This window comes from Diceros bicornis, chromosome 11 (assembly GCF_020826845.1).
Source record: "Diceros bicornis minor isolate mBicDic1 chromosome 11, mDicBic1.mat.cur, whole genome shotgun sequence".
In the NCBI taxonomy this organism is placed as follows: domain Eukaryota; kingdom Metazoa; phylum Chordata; class Mammalia; order Perissodactyla; family Rhinocerotidae; genus Diceros; species Diceros bicornis.
In genome coordinates, this window is record NC_080750.1 from 64,408,426 (window position 1) to 64,422,773 (window position 14,348).

Here is a 14,348-nt window from a genome sequence, read left to right on the forward strand (position 1 = left end):
AATAATACAGATGAATCTCACACGCATAAAGTTGAACAAAAGAAGCAGACATTGAAGGGTGCATGCTGTATAATTCAAGTATATAACGCACAGAAGCAGGCAGAACTAAGCTGTGTTGTTGGAAGTCAGGAAAGGGGTTACTCTAGGGCTAGGTTGTGCGGAGCAGTGACTGGTTAGGAGCAAGGAGAGTGTTCTAGGGTGCTGGTGATGTTCTCTTTCTCGCTCTGAGTACTGGTTAAACAGGTGTGTTCAGTTTGTAAAAATTCATTGAGCTGTGTACTTACAATATGTGCACTTTTCTCTATGTGTATTATATTTCAACGTAAAGTTTTAAAAAATATTACCAAAGTGTGCCCAGCAATACAAAGTTTTTCTAACACTGACCATAATTTTGCTGCAAGTTTTCCTGATTTTTATAGAAACAGATAAGAGTACTTCTTCATGAGAAATCTCTAAGAGAAAGGCATTACTTTGTTCAAAAATGCTTAAATGGGCTTCATAGCAAAGTCCCCTTCACATGTGGGTGAAAGAGGAATTTGCGCAACATAATTGATCGGGGTTTTGTATCCTTTGCCCGTTCCAATTGACAGGCTAAAAGCCCCAGGAAATTAGGTTAAAATAATAAAAACAGTTAAGTCCATTTTTAAAGGCAGCAAAGGGCATTGTGGCTAACAAGAACCCCAAATATGGTACTAGCTGAATGAAGTAAATGTGTTAAATTATTTCTATTTGATGGTGGAAAAAAATGCTCTTTAAAAAACACTCACATCTTCTATGCTAGCACCTATAAAGCAAGAGAGATCTAATGGATTCACCACTAAGTGGGAAATGAACTACTCATGAATACAAAAAAGACGATGAAGTACCTTGTTTAACGCATCTACACAAAAGAATATAAATGGAGTCAACTGGGCCAAATGGGTTTTTTAAAAAAAAAAGTCCCCTTAAGGAACAACACAACAAAAAGAGAATCAATTGAATTTTACAAGATAAAAGAGTGTGTTCTATAGTTTAAGATCTATATTTAATTGGTAGGACTGAAGGTCATGGCGCTTTCCTTCTACGTATATCTACTGTATTTATTATGTTAACATATTATATTTAAAACCAATTCCATGGGTCCAAATTGCAAAAACACAAGAAGAAGAATGTACCAAAGTAAGCATCTTAAAACCTGATTAGCTACACACTAAATCATGAGATGACAGATATAAAATGAATCCACAGTCTATCCTTGATTTCAAACAAGGATTTATGAAAAATGGTTCAGAATATAAAATTATGGAAAACATTACAATACATCAAAGCAAAGCAAGTTTAATTAGGCTTAGTTTGATAATTGCTGAAAACAAAGAACCTGCCTCACAGCATGGCCGGGGTAAAATCCAGCAGTAAGTCCAGTTGATCCAAATTAAAACCGCCCTATCTACCATCCCACATGAATCCTTTTATCTGAAGTCTGCAGAGAACAAAGAATTACAATTCAGCTCAGAATTACAGAGGGCCAGTCTTTTTTCCATCAGGGTTTGCTTTTGGCTAAAACTCGACTATGTTTCATTTTAAAAATGTAACATATAAGGGCTTTAAGGTAAAAGCCAAGAGACTAACCAATGCTAGCAAAAGCCAGTAGCAGATCAGTGTAATTCCTCAGCATATATGGATCCATAGAATCCATTTCCATTTTTCCACATATAAGAGTCATAGAGACACAAAATTCGTCATCTTGTAGCTCAAGTCTTTTCTGAACTATTGATTCTCCAGATGGGAAGCATAGAAATGGACCTCTCAGGAGAATTATAACATCTCCCCCAAATTTAAATAGATTAGGGACATCATGAGATTAATTGGGTTAAAGTGTTATTGCTATGCTAATTTTTCAAAGTGGAAAACGTAACAGGGAATCAGGAAGACTGAAAGGAAGTCAGAGGTGGAGATGGAATGCTGTCAATCTCCAGCTCCCCCTGCCCGGTTCAGGCGCTCATCATCTATCAGCAGAACCATCACCGAGGTCTCCTCTCTGGTGTTCCTGATATCAGGCTCCTCCAGCCACCCACTTTCAACACTCTCGCTCAAATTACAGTTCTAAAAAATAAATACGATCATGTTGTCTGCCCACTTATAAAATTCCACTGAAATTTAAAAAATTCAATCCTCATGTGCAAAACATCCAACCTTACTAACAATAAAAATGCTAATTAAAACAGCAATTAAATATCATTTTTGCTTATCAAATGGGTACAAATGTCAAACAAAAAATGATTAGTGTTGGCAAGAGAGTTATGGAAGAGGCACTTTTATAAATACCTCTAGGAAAAGCATCAATTAGTATAGGCTTTTTGAAAATCAATTTGCCTATATAAAATTATGAGCATTTTTTTTAAAAAAGTCATACACTTTGACCCAACTTCTAAGATTTTATCCTAAAAAGTAGCTAAAGTTATGAACAAAGATTTTTGTACAAGGACAGTGATGGCAGGTTAAAATTACCACCCTTAGCAGAAACATTGTAGAACTCCAACATGAAGAAAATGGTAGCCAGAAGGCCACCTCAGGGCAGACTGGACACCTGTCTCAGTCCACTCAGGCTGCTATAACAAAAATTCCACAGACTGGGTGGCTTATAAACAACAGAAATTTATTTCTCACAGTTCTGGAGACTGGGAAGCCCAAGATCAAGCCACTGGCAGATTCGGTGTCTGGTGAGGGCCCACGTCCTGGCTCATAGACGGCCATCTTCTCACTGTGTCCTCACATGGTGGAAGGGGCAAGAGATATCTCTGGAGTCTCTTTTATAAGGACACCAATTCTATTCATGAGGGTTCCATCCTGATGACCTACTCACCTCCCAAAGGCCCCTCCTCCGAATATATTCACGTTGGGGGTTAGAATTTCAACATATGAATTTGGGAGTGGACACAAACCTTGTCTATAGCAGCACTGCAGGGCAGAACTCAGAATAAGAAATTCTACAGCTAGCGTTGGCTGTGCATACACTGACTACTCTCCAGAGGAAGAAAAGAGAGGAAGCTGATGGCTAAGGCCATGAGTACAGGAGTAGATGAGAAGGAGCAAGTTGTCTCAATTTGCAATGCCCTGTGAAGTTACTGATGCTGCATTCAAAAAATATATTGACTTTTTAATAATACGTATACATAACAAATAATTCAAGTAACATAGAATATACGAAAATAAAATTAAAATTTAGCCCAAACACCACCACATGAAATAAATCATTATTAACACTAAAGTACACATCATTCCAAGCAGCTCTCCATGCATATAAAAAGATAAACTAGATCAAGAAAAATATTTATAAAAATAGGATCTTAATATAACTTCTATTTTTGTTAAAAAGTATAACATTTAGTTTTACATTAAATTTACAGAAGACATAGAAAATAAAGTGAAACTAAAGGAATTGCTGAAGTCTAGATAAATATTTTCACTAGAAACGTTTTGTAAAATTATAAGGAAAAACGAAGTTGAGTCATTTAGTTTAAGATCTGTATATGTTTTTAATTTTAGACAATAGCAATGTGGTTGTAATGAAAGATAAGGAAAATAGCATTTCATATTCCCTTTCATCTTCTTATTTTTGTTAGCTATATTATTCTTTCAATTGGAAGTATATATAATACTACTTACATTCTGTTCTGTCACCATAATTATCATAGTCATTTGATCTAAGGTTTACAACTTTTTTAAAAAGCAAGGGAATGGGAGGCAGCCCTGATGGCCTAGTGGTTAAAGTTTGGTGTGCTCCACTTCAGTGGCCTGAGTTCAGTTCCCAGGTGCGGAACCACACCACTCATCTGTCAGTAGCCATGCTGTGGCAACAGCTCACATAGAAGAACCAGAAGGACATACAACTAGAATATACAACTATGTACTGGGACTTTGAGGAGGAAGAAAAAAAAAAAAGCAAGGGAATGGTAAACACAAGATTCAGGAGAGTTACCTTCTGTTTGGGGAGGTAATCGGATCAAGGAGGAATAGACAGATAAATTCAATCGTGTTGGGTGGCATGTTCACGATTATTCGGGTGTTTCCTCCCAGTCTGTTTTTACACACAGTTACAAAATTGAGATGGTATCACATTCAAAGTTTGCTACTATTGATATCTTCAAAGTGCTGAGAGAAAAATAACCATCAACTGAGGACTATATACCCAGCAACACTATCCTTCAACAATGAAAGTGAAAGTGCTTACTGTGTGGGTATTTGTCCTCTTAGCTGTTATCTTCTATTACCTCAACTTCTGACTTTTTCTTCTGCATGCATTGTGATTACCTCAGGCCTTTTCTCCATATCGGTTATATCAACTTTCAGTGATTCTATTCTACTGATTGATTTTGTTTGTTTGTGGTTTTTTTTTTTTTTTTGGTGAGGAAGATCGCCCCTGAGCTAATATCTGCCAATCTTCCTCTTTTTTTGCTGAGGAAGACCGGGCCTGGGCTAACATCATGCCCATCTTCCTCTACTTTATATGGGACGCCGCCACAGCATGGCTTGACAAGCGGTGCGTCGGTGCGCGCCCGGGATCCAAACCTGGGAACCCTAGGCCACTGCAGCGGAGTGTGCACACTTAAGCAGTTGTGCCACCTGGCAGGCCACTTGTTTGTTTGTTTTGTCATGATTCTGTCTTACTCATCAATTTGTTTTCCCAGTCCCTGTAATCTCTCTTTACATCTCTTTCTGTTACTTTTCATCTTCCTTTGAGCTCTTCCTTTGATGAAGTTGGATTCTTAAATTCTTCTATAATGTGAGGCATTCTTGACAAATTCATCTCTGTTCATTGAGTTTTGTGGGTTATATTTTCTTCAACTGTATTTTTTATGCTACATTCTTCTTCTTTTTAGTATGTTTGCATAGTGTCCATACCATTTCTTTTTATCTTAATCATGCTTAATAAAGACCTCTCCAAACCTTCTATTTTCTCCAGATTGCATTTTTCTTGACTCCTTCCCTGAGTATCTCAACCTGTACATATCTCTGTTTTTCCCCACCAGCGACAGTCTGAGGGCCATGTATTTTATGATTTTCACATGTTGCTCTAAGCTGAGGGTGAGAGGTGCAGTGGATAGGCAGGGCTTGGCTGACCTCAGTACAGTCTTTTCTAGGAAGCCTTGAATGTATTCCTCCTCTGCCTGATTAGGGGTGACTCCTTCTGACTCTGGCCCCAGCTCCAGCACAAAAGAACTATTAAGGCTTCACTTCCAACAGAGTTAACCTTACTTGCTCACTTCCTCTCTCCTTTATTTCCTTGATCCCAGTAACAGAAAGTATAAAGACATCCCCTCAACTAGATAGTCTCCAGATTTGGGCCTATTTCAATTTATAGCACCACCTTCGGGAGGATGTATGTAGGATCAAAGTTAGGTACTGTGCTAGAGTCTTCTTCCTTAGCTGTAACGTTTTGATGTTTGCGGTATTGGTGGCGCACTTTTTCTTGTTTAAATGCTGCTAGTAATTTTTTTTAAACATTTTTTGGTGTTTCATTTTGTTTTTACTTTTTAATGTTGTTGTTCATTTCATTAGGTATCATGGGAGGAAGATTCTGTGATCCAGTTTCACTCTGTCGTCTTCACAAAGATGTCTCCTATAGTCCCAATTATTAAAAATTTTGATTCTGGGTCGCATATCTCTAAAACCTGCTAAACCTGATTAGTATTTCTAACTTAAGAAACTCTCTTTATTAGGGACAAAGACATGCACATTTCTGTATCATACATTGTAAGGGTTGAGACCAAAACAGAATCAGAGTTGAGAAAAGAGACCTATTCATTTACTTAATGAACAACAACAACAACAACAACAAAGTGGCTTCTAGATCTCTAAAGTAGTAAATGTTGTCTGTGGAGCGGCTCTGAGAAATCCACTCAATCCCCTTTATGATGGTTCTTAAGGATCGTTATTTAGAGTCCTCTGTTGACCTCACCCAACTTTAAGTGTTCCTGTATTATAAGCATCTGGAGCTACAAGACCTTGAATTAATCAGTCAATTAGTGTTTACTGAGTACCTACTATACACTCAACTCTGCACCCAGTGCTCTGGGAGACTAGTGAAAAGTGAACAGTCTCTGCCCTCATAGAACTTACCAGTTAGGGAGATGTGTTTCTCCAAAACAGTGGTGTAACAGTTCAAAACCAGAGCTCTACTCTAGGCTCTGACTCAGTCTGAAGGTTTGATTAGATTGATTAAATCCATTGGGAAGGCCCTGAGAGGTTGTTTTGTCCGACTTCCCGCATTGAAGCACTCATCATAAATGCCTATTTGTTGAGCAGCCATTGCCAGTGGTTAACGGATAAGTGAAAGTGACACTTTTAAAATGGGAAATTATTGAGCTCTTTGTGTGTAAAAGGTTTTTGAACTACCTATTAGTCAACCAGTTCTCCCTCAGAAGCACAGAAAACTATCATTTTGAGTCACATTGAGTCAACCACAGGCTCATCAATGCTACTTTGACTCAGTGAGACAAAAATTGGTTTATGTTGAGCAAGAGGTGAGATGCACCCATCTCTGCTACCATTTTAGTTTCTCTAAAACGTAATGTGTGCTTGTCACCCATGAGTCAAAATCAATCTAAATTTATTTTTAATAATCAATTAATTTTTTAACAGACATTCCAGCTTAGGTGGCAGTCTAATATAAAAGGAAGTATGGGATCTATCAAATGGGAGAAGATATTTGCAAATCATGTATCCAATAAGAGATTAATATCCAAAAAACGTAAAGAACTCATACAACTCAACAACAACAAACAACTGATTTAACCCAATCAAAAACTTCAGAGGATGTGAATAGACATTTTTCGAAAGAAGACATACAGATGGCCCACAGGCACATGTGAAAATGCTCAACATCACTGATCATCAGGGAGATGCAACTCAAAACCAAATGAGATATCACCTCATGCCTGTTATAATGGCTATTATCAAAAAGACAAGAAATAACTAGTGTTGGAGAGGATGTGGAGAAAAGGGAACCCTTATACACTGCTGGTGAGAATGTAAATTGGTGCAGCCATTATGGAAAACAGTATGGAGATTCCTTAAAAAATTAAGAATAGGTATTCCAGCTATTGAACTTCTGAGCATCTATTCAAAGAATACAAAAACACTAATTCAAAAAGGTATATGCATCCTTATGTTTATTGCAGCATTATTTACAATAGCCAAGGTATGGAAACAACCTGAGTGCCCATCGACAGATGAATGGATGAAGAAGATGTGGTATATGTATACAATGGAATACTACTCAGCCATAAAAAAGATGAAACCTTGCCATTTTCAACAACATGGATGGAACTTCAGTGTATTATGCTAAGGAAAATAAGTCATATGATTTCATTCATATGTAGAATATAAAAAAAAAACAACGGGCTAGCCCAGTGGCGTACTGGTTAAGTTTGCACGCTCTGCTTCTGCAGCCCCAGGTTCACGGGTTCAGATCCCAGGCACGGATCTATGCACCTTTCTATGCACAATCTATGCACGGATCTATGCATCATGGCATCAAGCCATGCTGTGGTGGCATCCCATATAAAGTAGAGGAAGATGGACACGGATGTTAGCCCAGGGCCAGTCTTCCTCAGCAAAAAGAGGAGAGTTGGCAATGGACGTTAGCTCAGGGCTAAACTTCCTCACAAAAAAACAAAACAAAAACAAACTCATAGAGGCAGACAACAGATTGGTGGTTACCAGAGGGGAAGGGTGAAATGGGTAAAGGTGCTCAATTGTATGGTGACGGATGGAAACTAGACTTTTGATGGTGAGCACGCTGTAGTATATACAGATGTCAAGTTATAATGTTGTACACCTGAAACCTATGTAATGTACCAATGTTGCCTCAATTAAAATAAATGAACGAATAGAAGTATGGAACCAATCCTGGGTTCAAAATCCAGCTTTGCCATTTCTAGCTCTGTGACCTTGCACTGCAGGTTTCTCATGTGCGAAATTGGGCTATGAAGACCTACCTGTGGAGGTTGTTGTGAGGATTAACGTAATCGTTCAGAGAAAGCACCCAGCACATAGCACTGCTCATAACTATTAGTGCTCTCCTCTTCTTTATCTGAGAGTTTCTCTACATTTATGGCCTTATTGGGGCCCCCAAATTTTAGTGATCTAAGATTTCATTCATTTGGTCTTTACTAAATCTTTGGTGAGTCCAAGATAGTGTAGCAGTTTAGAAGGTGGAGAGAGTAATGAGATTAACAAGGGCTCCATGAAGGATATAAAAAAACTAGAGCTGAATCTTAACAAATACACAGGCTTTGGGTAGGCTGCGAAGAGACGGAAAGACAAGACAGAGGTGGGACCTACGTGAGCAAAGTTGAGGAGGCGGAAACGAATGTGGCAACAACCTGACTCTAGCAAGAAGGGAGGCAAAGGAATGAACATTTTTAGAGAATCTGCTCTGTGCCAAGAACGTTTGTGGGCTCGTTTAGGGAAATCATTGCATTTGCTCCCCCTAACAAGCCTATTAAATAGATTCATTTATTGGTTCCTCAATTTTTTATTAAGAGGCTACAACTTTTTTTCAAAGGAGATGAGAAACTTGCTACAGGGGCCGGCCCAGTGGCGCAGCGGTTCAGTTCTAGCGCTCCGCTTCGGTGGCCTGGGGTTGGCTGGTTCAAATCCCGGGTGCGCACCAAGGCACCACTTGTTAAGCCATGTTTTGGTGGCATCCCATATAAAGTAGAGGAAGATGGGCATGGATGTTAGCCCAGGGCCAATCTTCCTTGGCAAAAAGAGGAGGATTGGCATCGGATGTTAGCTCAGGGCTAATCTTCCTCAGAAAAGAAAAGAAGAAAAGAAAAAGGAAAAGAAAAGAAAAGAAAAGAAAAGAAAACTTGCTACAGGCCACGCAGTCAACAAGCAGCAGAGCTACAATTCACACCCAGAGCCCGCCTGCCCTGAGCTTATGTTTTTCCAACTGCAAGTTGCTCCCTCCACAGGTGAGCTAATTAGATAATTAGACTGAGGATATATTACAGAGGACTAGAAATCCAGGTAGATGAGTTTAGAATTGTTGCTATGGGCAGTTAGAACCCCTTGAAATGTCCAGATAAATAGTAGTTGGCTATTCTATTGCCCCATTAATTGAATTATAAGTACATTAGCCAGCCATGTATAGGTATATCATTTCTCAATGATTAAATAAATGGTAAGATATAGTTTTTGTTAATCTCGATTAAAGGAGACTTGGCAACTGAATGCAACAACCAATCCTACACTGGATTCCAGACTGGCAGAAAAAGAAGAAAAAGAAATTAGAAAAAGTATTTTTTTGTCACTGTTATTTTTAAGATTTGGGAATTAGTGCCTTCGTCAAATATTTAAGGTCTAAAGAAAAATTACTTTTTGAAACAAAATCTACCATAGCACTTATCTCTTTAAAAAAAAATCAAATTTAATTTATCCAGAATGTAGGAAGAAAGAGGGAAATTTAATGAGCACCTAATATGTTCTAGGCCCTTTGCAAATTTTTTCATTTAATCTTCAAAACAAGCCTTCAGGGTGGATTTTATCCTCATTTTTCAAATGATGAAATTAGGGTCAAAGCACTCAAATAAGTTCCTAAGGCAAGTGGTGGAAACTGGATTTGAATCCAGGTATATTTAATATCTATGGTGTCAAATTAAACATTCATCAGTAAATATTTAAAAGGTATGAAAATATCACAATCTCATTACTTATATGTATAATAAAAATGCACTCATATAAAACATATTATATTTGGTATTAAACAAATGCTAGTTAAGTCCACCCTTTTCCAGGATCATTCTAAAAGCATAGTTTGGGGGGCCGGCCCCCTGGCTTAGCGGTTAAGTCCGCGCGCTCCACTACTGGCGGCCCGGGTTCAGACCCCGGCCCGCACTGACGCACCGCTTCTCTGGCCATGCTGAGGCCACGTCCCACATACAGCAACTAGAAGGATGTGCAACTATGACATACAACTATCTACTGGGGCTTTGGGGACAAAAAAGGAAGAGGATTGGCAACAGATGTTAGCTCAGAGCCAGTCTTCCTCAGCAAAAAGAGGAGGATTAGCATGGATGTTAGCTCAGGGCTGATCTTCCTCACAAAAAATAAATAAATAAATAAAAGCATAGTTTGGGTTATTTGTCATTGAATGCATTGTCTTACACGTCCCTTACGAAGCTTCAATGAATGAGGTGAATCACCAACTATAGAAGCTGAATCGTGAAGCAAATAAAGGAGAAGCTGCCACAGAAACTACTGACCAGATCCCCACCTGACTGCAGCTGCTGACCCTACCTGTTAGATTCTGATTTTCACTCTACATAACCTTGCAATCACACACACACGCACGCACACACACCCACACACCCCACATGTGATTGCAGCTAGTCCCTTACTCCCTACCCACCCAAACCTATGCATACACTCCCAACTAGCGACTCTGTCCTGCCCTCCTTGTTTTTCCTGCCCCATCAGCACTGTTATCAAAGAAGGACTACAGACGCTCAGGGCCCACAGCGAAACACGACCACCCACTGTCCCACTTCCACGGGTTTGTATCTCCACAGGTAATTTCACCCAACAATGCACTTCACTGATTTGATTTCCTTTGTCACATTCTCTATTGTGATTCCACGCAGACCTAAGTGATGTTAAACCAGGCTAAGAATGCGTTTGGAGATCATGTAGAATGGAACTGAATGTAAGAAGAGGTGTCAATTACCATAGACTTGTTCATCTTTTCCCTGCCATGGTGGCATTTGAAATTTTTCTATTACTTATTTAGATTCCAATCTCTGAGCTTCCCTCTCCTTTCTTCCAGCTTCTAAGTCAAACAGATTTTTCTCAGCAAAATAACCCTTCAGTTACTAGCAGGGACAGGCTGGTATGTGGGCTACAGCAGATGTACAAGACAAGCTCTACAGGCACGTTAAAGGGTTCAGTGTCAAGATAAAATTTATGTAATGCAGCGTTTCCTCTCAAGTGCAATTTATCATCCCTTAGATGTTGAACCTCTTATAAATATTAGATTCTCTTTTTTCACAAACCCTGTTTGTTATTTTACCCTTGGTTCAGGACAGGCTTTGAAATTAGATTGACTCGTTTCATTTCTGCTTGCAAATTCACTTTCTTTACTTCCAATTCTAATTTTTTTCCTTTGCCTTGAAATTCAATTTATATTCTAACACTTTGAGAAACAATGTCAATTAGAATTTGGCACTTTTGTGGAAGCTATTTGCTCCAAAATGCCTTTTAGCACATCTGCATCAATGCAGTGTCTATTGGTGGACTCACATCCTAGGAAACTGATGGCGACTACTGATGGTGTGTGACAATATCTCTGATGTCGTGAAGCCTTTCCTGTGACTGAGCAAAGAGACCCAGTTGCTTCTAAAGTTATTAAGTCCAATGATGGTAAACTATTAGAGCTCAAAGCTGTAGGTGCCTGCTGATTCTATGGTGGCAAGATTGGGGAAAGAAGTAGTAGTCACAGAGCATGATCTTAGAGAGTGATTATCAGGTCCTGGCCCAGAGAAGACCCCAGGTCATGTCACAGTAGCATGTCCAAAGAGGTTGGCAAAACCAGGGCCTCCTGAGGTAAGAATTGGAAATACAGTGCATAACCAATGGATGTCAGAAATCAGAGGAAGATGCACTGGATGTACAGTGGATCAGAAAAGCAAGCTAGATGGTGAATGAGGCAAATTCTGGAAAGGGGCTAACGTCCTCTGCTGGTTCCCTTCTTTTTATAAGGGCTTGGAAGGGGCGTAATTCTGAGATCGTCCAGCCCTACACCTGTGCTGAACAAGGCCCAGAAACATGCAGCTGCGTGTGAGGCGTTCGGCGGTTTACTCAACTGAAATTAATCACTCGCTCCCAAAACTCCCACAGCATTTGTTACCTTATTTACAGCCCTTGAAATAATGGATGTGGAAGTGCTTTGTAAACTGAAAAGCACTGTACAAATGTCAGGTGTTGGGGGTTTAGCAGGGGAGCAATAGATAATGCGTCTCTTCCATTCCTGAGTCAGGAACAAATTGAGAGAGAGACAAGGGGAGTCAGCCAGACGGAGATCAACTTGTCAGACCTAGTACTGACAGCAGCTGGTTCAGATGCATGGCCACAATGAACTTCCTCATACTTTGCCCCAGAATTAAACTTATCCAGCCAGTCAAGGCCGATTGCATGCATGCTGGAGACAGGCTGACCAAGGAGACCAAGCTAATCAGAGGAGCCATTTCTCCTCCCCTGGGGAGGCAAGACTGAGGGGGCAGAGTGAGGGGAGGCCAGAGTGTCACTCTAAGTCCCTCCACATAGGAAAACAAAGAGAGAGAAACAGAAAGTCCATTCACCATAAAGGACTTTCTGTGCTTCATGCTGCAGTTACGTATACTTGGCAGGCTCCAGGCTAGATGCTAGGGATGTAGAGACCAATGAGATCTCAGGGAGTTTGTAATCTAGTAGAAACTATTAACAATCCAAAGTGATAGCCATACACTAGGAAGGGTAAGTTCATTCTGCCTGGGTGAGCTGTAGAAGGTTTCACAGAGCTGGTGATAATTGAGTTGGATCTTGGAGTATGTGTAGGAGTTCACCAGATGGAACAGAAAGGGAAATATTCCCAGCAAAGGAAAGAGAGCAAGGCAGAGACAGGAAAGCTAAAACTCTTTGTGGAATGAAATGAGGCACAAATAAACAAACACACAAAGGCATTTGAAAGTACAAAGCTATATATTATCATATCTTACTTTTCTGTACACCAAGGTTGAAGGCAAAATTCAGATTAATGTCCATGCTTTTATCTCAAGATTAAGCAGCATACTTTTCCTTTCTAATCCTATTTAACATATATAATGAAAACTTTTGGAATTTGCTTGTTTCTTTATTTAAAAGTAAGTCTAAAAACTGTCTTGAAGAAGACACAACCTTTATGAACCAAGACATATGTGGTTCAGTCTTGGAGCTCTTTACCAAAAAGTACAGTTCAATAGACAATAGAAAACAAGAGAGGATATTATTATTTACTCATGTCTCTTGGAACATTAAAAGGAATTTACATAGGCTACAGTAACATTTGGTAAAATCCCATTTCTTATTCTATCTACTTCTCTCACACTCAAAATCTGATCAGAACCTCTCTCCTCAACAGCCCCCTCCAAAACAAATAAAGCCTCCTTCAGGTAGGGGAAGGGAACACCTCCACCTTAGTCATTTATGTCCTAACATACATATTTGCAATATATATGAGATATGTGATATATACAAGCTATGTAGGTGAGAATATAAATTCCCATTCAATATATAGAGAATTCATTGGTCATTCAAGAGTAGAATCCACATCCAAACATATTTCCCATTGCTTTCCAGACATTGAAAAGCAAAACATTTTGGCCTCTTCCTCCAAGTTTAAATTTTTAGGATCCTCTTTCATGGATTTGTTATAATTTTGTTTTTGAGCAGCTTCTTTCATCCTAGGGAATGGAACTGCATCCATCTGTCATCTGAACTTTTTCAAATAAGCTTTCCCCAAAGTCTGAGTACAGTGGTTGCTTATAAACTCTAAGAGATCAAAGTCACTTTCTCCAACTGTTTTCATCATGTCCACTTCACCAGACACTTTTCCCCATTCTAAGGATGCCTCAGGGCATGTGCCTTTCACCAGCCTCTGTCCCCACCTGGCCTTGCTAATCTGTTCAGGGGTTATCTGTTAAACCTAATGACTTAGCTGGGCTTCACACCAGCATCCTCAACAAATAAACACCAGTCAGAACTCTTGACCAGAATATTTCTAAATGTCAGCTTGTCCCCACTCTCCACATGGCTGTGCTTCTGTTCCCAGGGGCCCATTGTTCTGGCATGGTTATGACTCAGAGCACCAAATTGCTCAGGAAAAAAATATATCTGTAGCAAAATGACAAAGAGTTAATATATTTAATATAGTAAAAGACAATACAAAAAAATTAAGACCTTCAATTGAAAGTGGATAAACAAACAATTCACCAAAATTAAATACAAATGATTAACTAACTCAGGTGAAATTTTCACCCTCTCAAGTAATCAAAGCAATACAAATTGAAACAATGATAAGATAAAATTTGATAACAAAGATATTTAAAAGATGACATCCAATTCTGTCAAAGGTTTAGGAAGACAGATATTCTCACACACTTCTGGTAAATTGGTATAATCTTTGATGAAAGCAATTTCAGAGTATTTGCTTCCAATTTTATGATTCTGACATAAGGATAAAATGGGAATAAAAATGTATACACGAGGATACTCTTCATTATTTGTATTACTCAGCATTATCTGTAGTAGCAATAAAATTAGAAATATCTTATACTCTATTTTTAGACAAA